At 44.0% G+C, this 10,056-nt stretch overlaps 1 pseudogene; it reads right to left on the reverse strand.

The window, feature by feature from the left end:
• Positions 1–2,246: 2,246 nt before the first annotated feature.
• LOC125622236 (2-oxoglutarate receptor 1-like) lies at positions 2,247–3,243 on the reverse strand (annotated as a pseudogene).
• Positions 3,244–10,056: the final 6,813 nt, after the last annotated feature.

Genomic DNA, 10,056 nt, shown 5'->3' on the forward strand with positions numbered 1-10,056 from the left:
AATGTTCAACAGATCAAGGCTTTTAAAATGATACTTCACAAGGCATACTTCATACAAAACATATCATAATTATATTGACAGTGGTGAATATGGAGGTGCCAGGGTGTTGCTTTGGGGTCTAGAGTGTCATGCATGAATTTGTCTTTTATTCCTTAAACGGGGGGCATGGATCAGCATTCATGTTGTGCTCCCCATCAGTACCCGGCCTGGGCCAGGGAAGCTAATGATCTAACCAGCTGACCAAATTTGGTGATGAATCCTGGTCACGTGCCACCTGAGGCATGTTGTGCATATACTAAGAAGATTCCTTAAACATATTAGCTTCTCTCTATTTTTTTTAAGGAAGAGCTAGGTAAGGGTTGGTGGAAGGTATCTGGACCTTTTACTGAGTATCAGTTCTGACATACTTGTGTAGACTTTTAAAAATTATAATTAAAAAGGAAATTCTACTCCTACTGATATAGAATCAACCTTTTCGAGATATTCATGTGAATAATCTTTTCTCCCCCATCTTTGGTGATTTAAATCTTAAAATACCATAATTGTGTTGTATTTTTTCACACAATACACAGTGAACCTGTGGAACTCCTTGCCAGGGGATGTTGTGAAGGCCAAGACTATAACAGGGTTCAAAAAAGAACTACATAAGTTCATGGAGGATAGGTTCATCAGTGGCTATTAACCAGGATGGGCAGTAATGGTGTCCCTAGCCACTGTTTGCCAAAAGTTGGGAATGGGCAACAGGGGATGGATCACTTGATGATTACCAGTTCTGTTCATTCCCTCTGAGGCACCTGACATTGGCCACTGTCAGAAGACAGGATACTGGGCTAGATGGACCTTTGATCTGACCCAGTATGGCTGTTCCTATGTTCTTATTTTCTTATGTCACTGGAATTAATTACTGTATCAACTGGTATCAGCATCTTGGTATCAAAATCTTTATAGTCTCCAAATCCTTCCCCACCTCTGATGGAAGAAGAATTACAGCAGGGGTAGAAGAAGAATTAAATGAATGCTGATAGCTTCACAACAGCACTGTTACTTTCTTCAATTGGGTACTTCCAAACACTTTTTCCTCACAGTCCAGGCCCTACCCTTCCCTGGAAGATCTCAGCTTTTCCCATTACCAAATCTCACTCTTCATCCCTAAGCCTGTGACAGATTCTCTTTCCCCATCCCCACTCTTACCCTCTCGAGTAGCCTCCCAGTCATCTGTTTGCTTGCTGCTCCCTGACAACTCTTGAAGTTGCTGGTCATGCTAGACATACTGGTGGAAAGGCAGCTGCCCAGGGGAGTAGCAGGAGCAGCTACCTATTTTGTCAATCCCTAGTAGAGGTGGTAAGTGGGCAGAAACACTGGCGATTGTGTGGGGAAAGGGCCAGAGGCACAGAGGTTGAGTGCTGGTAAAGAGAGAACCCCTAGGTTCTTGAGGCCAGCATTAGTTACGATGGACATTTTACTGCTAGTGACAAAGAGGGTAGGACAGGAAATGTGGGTTACAAAGTTACATTAGGGGAGCCCACTTTACTGTTGTGCTTGTGGGCTCATCTCCATATTATTAGTGGTGTTATTAATTTATTTCTATTGTAGGTAGGAACCCCCTTCACTGTTACACCTCTGGACCAGGTCCTCTAGCATCAGAACAAATTAGCATAATAGCAAATCTTGATATTGCTTTTCAGATCTGTCTTAGTATCCAAGATCATAGGGCTAGTTCCTCTGCTGGTGTAAATCAGCATATCCTTACTGAAATATATGAATAAATAAACCTCAATTTATGCCAGCTGAGGATTTAGTCCAATAGTGTATCTACCCAATATCTACCTCTGAACTAAAATAAATCCAGAAACACCATAGCTGGAATGAAAATTCATTATTTGAGAGGGCGTGGCTTCTTATTACTGATCCGTGAATATTCAGGTGGTGACTGTGGACACTGAACTCATATCTTCCATGAATAAGCAACTCTTTTTGACAGAACTGCCACAGGAGTTATGTTGCCGGACATATTACAATATAAGCATGAAGAATGTAGAGTAAGAAGTACAAATGTGCTTCTGGGAAGGTACATGGCAAGTGTGTTCAAAACTTTATTGTCAGAATGATGAGTTCATAACTTCAACAGACTGGGCCAAATTTGCTGCTGGCATAGGTGTGCGTGTAACTTCCCTGACATCAGTGAAGCTACGCTCATTTAAATCAATGGTGAATTTAGCCTAGTACTCTAAGTCTTACTAACAGCATCACTGTTGCTCCTTCCCTATTTCGTGCTCATTTGTCTTCAATTTCAAAAGAGAGAGAATGGCCTGCTGGAAGTTGTCTCCCATCACCAGATAGAGTAATAAGTTACCAAGTGTATTTAGTGTTGCTAAGGGTATAGATACAATAAAAAAAGCATAGGTCTGTTTCTCAGTGAAGCAGCTAACTGGATGAAGTTGTAGTTCTATCTGAGTCCCCCTCAAGGCATGAAAGGGTAGGAAACAAAAACAAAATACCACCAAGAGAAGAATGGCAAGTTTGCGAGCCTTCTGCTTGTACAAAGTGTGAGTATGAGGCCCTGTAGCCAATGTGTAAATAATCACAATGTAACACAGAGTCACAATTAGCAAGGGTAAGAAGAAGGCGAACGAAGTCAGAAGCCAGTTATACCACCTGCTCGTGTCCAGGTCTTCAGAAGTAGAAAGATCCATGCAAATAGATCTGTTTTGATTCTCTTTGGAAGTGATCAGAAAGTTCAGAGGACTGGCAGCCACCAGGGAAATCACCCAAAGTGTAGTGCAAGCCACCACTGCCCATCTCCTTTTCCAAACAAAAAAGCAGTTAATTGGATAGATGACTATAATGTAGCGGAAAATGCTGAAGCAAGTGAGGAAAAAGATGCTTCTGTACAAGTTGATGTAGAAATTGAAGTGAATAAACTTGCACATGAAGACTCCAAAGATCCAATTATCTCCATTAGCAGAGTAGTGTATCAAAAAAAGGAACAGTAGCTAAGTACAACAGGTCAGTGACAGCCAAGTTTAACATAATGTTGGTGCTGCTTTTCCAGGTCCTTATCTTGAAAATATACATTAAAATTACAATAACATTCCCTGGGAAGCCCACCAGAAATATTATGCTGTAAAGAACAGACAGATAGGATTTTATCTGTAAGAATCCTTCATCTGTGCAGTTTCTGAAGGTATCTGCATGGCTTGGCAAAGTGGTAAAATTGACTAGGTCTTCGGATACCGTATTCATCATTTTCATCTTAAAGCTTTAGGAAAATCAAATGTTTTGTTTTTAATTGATAAGTCAGTATGAATCTGCTACATAAATCTTTCTCCACTAGAGCTAGTAATATGGATCACATAGCATCCAGAGCTAATAATATGGATCACATTAGCCCACGAAAGCTTATGCTCAAATACATTTGTGAATCTCTAAGGTGCCACAAGGACTCCTCGTTCTTCTAACATACCTGGAGGTTGGCAAAAATGGTCAGCACTGACCTAACTCTGTTCCCATTGAAGTCAGTTACCAGTACCATTGACTTCCATGGGAGCACAGTTAGGCCAGCCCTGAGTGCTTTTGAAAATCCCACCTTTAGTTGCTACATAAGGTTTAAGCCACTTGAGTATAAATTAGGGGATGGTTTTGGTTTATATTTTGCAAAACCTTGTCAATTAGGTTTTTGGCTTAGCAAAACCCCCAAATGAGAAAGTTACAATTCTAGGGTCATTTGTCTGAATCCTTAATATTTGAGGAAGTACAAATACTTTGTGTGTGTGGGGGGGGGGCTTATTTGTATTTCAAAAGGAGATGGAAAATCAGGGGTGCGTTTTTTGTTTTGTGTTGGTTCAGATACAGGTTTCAGGACCTGATTCTCCTCTCTCTTGAAATGGTGTAAATCAGAATTAACTTCACTGAAGTCAGTGGAGTATCACTAGGGCAGGGGTGGGCAAATTTTTTTGCCTGAGGGCCACATCGGGGTGTGAAACTGTATGGAGGGCTGGGTAGGGAAGGCAGTGCCTCCCCAAACAGCCTGGCCCCTGCCCCTTATCTGCCCCCTCCCACTTCCCACCCCCTGCCTGCCTCCCTCAGAACCCCCAGCCCATACAACACCCCCCCCCCGCTCCTTGTCCCCTGACCACTCCCTCCTGGGACCCCCGTCCCTAACTGCCCCCTGGGACTCCATCCCCTATCTAACCCTCCCACTCCCCATCCCCTGACTTCCCCCCCAAACCTCCGCCCCATCCACCCCCCCCAGCCCCCTGCCTGCCCCCCGGGACCTGCTGCCCCTTATCCAACCCCCCGGCCCTGGCCCTGGCCCTCTTACCATGCTGCTCAGAGCAGCATGTCTGGCTGCTGCACCGCCTGGCTGGAGCCAGACATGCTGCCACGCTGCCCTACATGAACAGGCAGCCCTGCAGCCCAGAGCGCTGCCCGCGTGGTGAGCTGAGGCTGTGGGGGAGGGGAGACAGCAGAGGAGGGGCCGGAGGCTAGCCTCCCGGGCCAGGAGCTCAGGGGCCAGGCAGGACAGTCCCATGGGCAGGATGTGGCCTGCGGGCCGTAGTTTGCCCACCTCCACACTCAGGTGACCAGAGGTCCCAATTTTATAGGGACAGTCCTGATATTTGGAGCTTTGTCTTATATAGACGCCTATTACCCCCCACACCTTTCCTGATTTTTCACACTTGCTGTCTGGTCACCCTAAGTATCACTGGTGTAAAACTACTGTAAGCGAATGAAGAATCAGGCCTCCAAAGTTCACAGTAAGTGGTAGGTATAAGGCAAATGTGTTAATCTTGTTACAGAACCTCATCTGTAATACGAACTGGGAGTAAATGGGCCTGATTCTGAAATTGCCTTATACATTCTATAATCATTTCCAGCTCTCCAAAGTGAATCCAAAACATAACCATTCTTGGTAGTGCTTTACCCCTGCATTCAACTCACTTGGCAGAGTAGTAGCACAATCCTCAACTAGTGCAAATCACCATCACTCCAGTGTGTTTTTTCCCCCCAAATATATACCACCCATGGATCGAGCCCTAAATGACTACACTAGGTGCAAAGTAGTGTGGAATCGGGTACAGTGATTTTTGTTAGCTATAATGTACATTGGTTTAGAATAAACTCAGCATGGTATGGAACAACTGGGATAAGATCACAGCAAAATAACAGCAGCCATAGTTAAAACTGGGTTATTACATTTTGTGAAATATTGTTTTATAATATACATTTTATTTGAAGTGACATTTAGCACACTACCATTATGGCAATTCCTATGTCCCTACATTATTTCAATGATCAGTGGAATATGATAACCTTTTTCTTTCAAGCAGCTAATTATCAGATCTGGAATATAATGCCAAAAATATAACAACTAAACTAAGAGGTATAACTTGGTCGCTAAATAGACTTTGAATTCGGATGTGAAACTGTCTCATAATGTATTAGATAAGAATTTTTTAAATTGAACATGAATGTTAGTTTCAGTACAGTAGTGCAAAGTTAAAGGTACATTAGGTAAATATTGTGCAGTTTGTTTTAATCAAATTAAGATTTACAATAGAACCTCAGAGTTACAAACACCTTGGGAATGGAGGTTGTTCGTAATTCTGAAATGTTCGTAACTTTGAACAATATATTATGGTTGTTTTTTCAAAAATTTAAACTGAACATTGGCTTAATACAGCTTTGAAACTTTACTATGCAGAAGAAAATGCGGCTTTTAATCATCTTAGTTTAAATGGAATAAACACAGAAACAGTTTCTTTGCCTTGTCAAATCTTTTTTTAAACTTCCCCTTCATTTTTGTAGTAGTTTGTTTAACACAGTACTGAACTTGCTTTTTGTTTGTTAGTCTCTGCTGCTGCCTGATTGCATACTTCCAGTTAAAAATGAGGTGTCTGGTTGACCAATCAGTTTGTAACTCTGGTGTTTGTAACTCTGATGTTTTACTGTAGTCACTTCCTGTTTTCAAATTACATTTTTCAGCTAAATAAGGTTTCTTGCAAAAATAAATGGTTGAATCTAAGGAGTTTACTCTGATGTGTGTGGTTGATTGGTCAGTTCGTAATTCTGAGTTTCTACTGTACAGTCAAGACAAAGCTAGTGAAATGCTGCATCTTCTCCCTTCCATCCTATTTGATTTTTACCACTACAACTTAATGCTGTGACTCTCAGTAGTATACTTCAGATAAAACTAGAAAAAACAAAAAGAAATTCTTGATCCATCCCAATCCTACTACATCTATTCTCTCCCTCCCATCACCCCCTCAATCTTCTTTTCAACCCTGATCAGCTCTTTACCTTATGCTCTACCCTGGAACATCTCAAAATTTGCAAGTGGATAAATATTGTTTATCTGGAAATTATTTGTAATCCTGCTTTTTGCATGCATTGTTTTGAGCACAGAGTACTATGAATTTCATGTGGAGAGCTTTCCATACAGTGAAACAAGTTTTAGTAAAATGTCCTTGAAAAGCAGCCATATGCAGTATCTATAGGACTTTGTAATCAATTACAGTAACCCTACTTATCCAGATTAACATTTCACATACCAGTAAATTTAGAAGACTGGTGGAAGAGCTCTGTTATTGGCTCATGTATCAGCTTTTAGTCCTGCCCTGTTGTAAGAGTTCTCCTGACACCTTATCTATTGCACCTGCCGGAAGCAGGAGCAGTCACAGACACCTCTTTGCAGGCAGCAATCTGTACATTGCAGTTAGAGGTTCCCTACTTATATAATTACAGTTCAAATCATATGTTAATATATCTTTATATAAGAAAATTAGGCTTTGCTTAATTTCCACTAGGTTGATCCTGACTGCCAAGCCATGTGAGTCTTGTTGCCATGTCTAGGATTGGCTGAAAATTCATGGGGCAAAAATATTTCAGGCTCCTTTGGGCATTACATGGAAACGGCTTTCAGAACTGTGGCATATGTAAAACTTATTTTTTGTAAATAAAATATATATGATTAGCATTCACTGGAAGCTGTAAAATAGTTTCCATTTTGAATCCTTGTTTTCTGGTCCTGTAATTTTCTGAAACACTTTTCCCCTACAATGTCCCTGCATGATCTCAACCTACTGAGAATTTTTGAGTTAAATCTTTTTACTGTTTTTTTTTTTATTTGTGAACAACGTGATAAAAGAAAGAAAGAGAGAGTCTGTTTAAAAAAATTAAAAAACCAAGGTCTGTGAACTGCCTAAGTTTTGAAACTTGCAGACTGAGGCCTTGATCCAGCAAGTTAATCCCTGCGTGGTCAGGCGTCTGCCTGGCTTCACTGACTGTTCCCTACTGACGAACCACGTACATTTCATTATGATACCACATGACGGAATTACAGTGTTTTTCAATTTGCTTTTTAAAACCGAGGAAAAAAGTAAAAGAAAGAAAAAGAAGCAAAATTAAGCCTGTGTGACCTTAACTCTGACCCTTTTGCATGTGCATTATGATACAGACTTTAATTACATGCTCACATGGTATTTTTTTTCCACATAATCCCTGCCTCATTCAGTTCATAGAATGGACAGTGCTGACTTAATGAGCAGCTGTTCAATATTTTGTTTTTTCCTCATTGCTGAATATGTGACCAAGGCCTTGTTTATTACACAGCATTCAAATGATATTCTGAAATTAGTGTTATTAATTTTTTCATGGGCTTTTCTATGGTGATCATCACTATAGTATCTGACCACTTCACAAGCTTCATACTGACCAGGCTGTTAAAAGTCCAATTGCTGGTGGTAGGGATGCAGAGGGGGCCTGCAGCAACTCCCTCTGTGGAGCCATGGCGGACAGGGGATGGATCCTTGGAAATGCATTCAGCTGCAAGCTGGGGCTGGCAGGGTTAACCCCAAGCAGCAGCCGCTGTGGTGGCTGGGGGCTCCCTGTGGAATGGGCATTGTGACCTTTAATAAGTGCCTTAAGCCCCTCCCTGCCTGGCCCACTGCTCCCTGGCTGGTGGGTGCATCTGACAGCCACTGCCGCCTGCCCCATAGCCTGCCCCCCGGAGGGCTGCTGAGCCAGGCTCATCTCAGGACCATGCGACCAGAAGGTAAGGGGCTGTGAAATTGTCAGTCTCAGATGAATGGGCAGCATGGAAGCATGGAGCTAAAGTTGGGCTGCTCTCTCTGGGAATGAGTCTGAGCAGAGTCGGGAAGCAGCGGGGTCTGGAGGCCCCAGCCAGGGGCCGGGCTGGGGAGCAGGGACGAAGGAGAGGGGCTGGGGGTCACTGCAAACAGTGGGGGGATGAGGAGGGGCCTGCAGCAGCTCTCTCTATGAGCTCTCTATCCAATAGAACAGGAGTTATTTGGTTGCAAGCTTATTCATTAAATATTCCCTCTAAAAGTAAAATCTACATTCCCTTACTGTTGTAAACTCTTCCGTGTGCAGGGGCTGGCTGTGATGAATGAAGTAGATGTTCAGATCTTTATTATTATTTATATTATAATAGCATGGACATTATGTTAGCGTGCTTTTCATTTGGAAGGTTGGGAAAGAGATATAATATAACCATGTTTTTATTGTGTTTTGCTTTGTTAAATATATGGCTGATTCCAAACTGCCCCTTTACTTAGTGTAAAGGGACTGTTGCCCCCTTACTAACATTCAGTGCGGGTGTTTCAGTTGCTAGCTCCCAGTACTAAAAAGGGGAAAGGGTCGATGGGGAATCAGGACCCTGAGACTGACAGCCCCCAGGAACAATGGGAAGAGGCCAATGCTCTAGGTCAGCCTGAATGACAGGGTGAGAAGGCTAATCAGGGAGTCAGGAGGCCAGGGAGGTCCCATCCTCCGTGTGAGCTGCAATTGCCTAGGTCAGACAGAGTGGGGCTGAGCTAAGGAGAAAGCAGGGGCCCAAGCTAAGCTGGGGTGCAGAGCTGTGCCAGATGGAGAGAGAGCAGACCCTGTCCTGGGAGCAGAGCTGAAGCCCTAAAGCCAGAAGCACAGCCCAGAGAGAGCAGACTTGCCATGGGAGGAGAGCTGCAGCAACCAGAGCCAGGGGGGCCAGAAAAGCGGCCCAGGAAGCAGGTCAGTGCTGGGAGCAGAGTCACAGAAGCAGCCTGCAGAGCAGACCTGTGCTGGGAGCAGAGCTGCAGCAACCAGAGCCAGAGGGGCCAAAGAAGGAGCCCAGGGAGCTGGAGGCAGAGCAGCAGTGCTGAGACAGAGTGGTGGAGCTGGGGTTGGAGCAGTCTGGAGCCGGGTGCGGTGAGCAGCTGGGAAGACTGAGGGGGACCCTGGGCAGCAGGCCCAGTACAGGGAGACGCCTCAGCCAAGAGGCTCTGCAGGCCAGGCTTGGATCGTAACCCCAACAGGGTGGGAGCGACACTGGGAAGAAGGGCCCTACCACTTAGAGCCTGAGAGTGTGTGGCCATCATCAGAGCAAGTGTCCAACCCGCAGCATCCCTACAGGACAGCCAGGGCCTGAGAAGATGGCCTGGGACTTACAAGGGACAGACTGTGAACTGCCCTGACATTCCAGAGACACTGTTTGTGATGTTCCCTGCCACAGAGCAGGTTGATGTGTTTCCTTTAACCTTTCCCATTTTTCCTTATTCTTTTTAAAATTAATTGTTGATTAAATAACTTGCATTTGCTTTAACTTGTATGTAATGGTCAGCAGGTCAGAGAAGTGCCCACTGCAGAGAGATATAATATAACCATTATAACCTCTCTGGGACACCCTAGCCCCTGTCCTAGGTGACCACAGCAGGGTTGGGGGTCGAGCCCCCCAGGAATCCTGGGCCCAGCCTTGTTGGGGTTACGAGGACTCTGCCAGACAGGAGAATAGAAGGGGAGTCCTCAAGGGCAGGGAGGCCACTGGGTAAAGGAAGTGGGAGCGAGGACTCAGATCCTTTTGCTCGCCCACTTCACCGGGGTAGTGCAGAAGCCAGGAAAGTTCCCCACAAGAGCGGGACTATTCTCCCACTTACATTAGCTAGATTTGTGTGATGTTAGTCCCATGTACACATGGTGGCAGAAGGGGTCTTAAGCAGTGATTTGATACTATACTGTTGCATGACAGCTGGATTTGATTTTAATAGCTCCTTTCATGTGTGA

This window comes from Caretta caretta, chromosome 1 (genome assembly GCF_965140235.1).
Source record: "Caretta caretta isolate rCarCar2 chromosome 1, rCarCar1.hap1, whole genome shotgun sequence".
Lineage (NCBI taxonomy): Eukaryota > Metazoa > Chordata > Testudines > Cheloniidae > Caretta > Caretta caretta.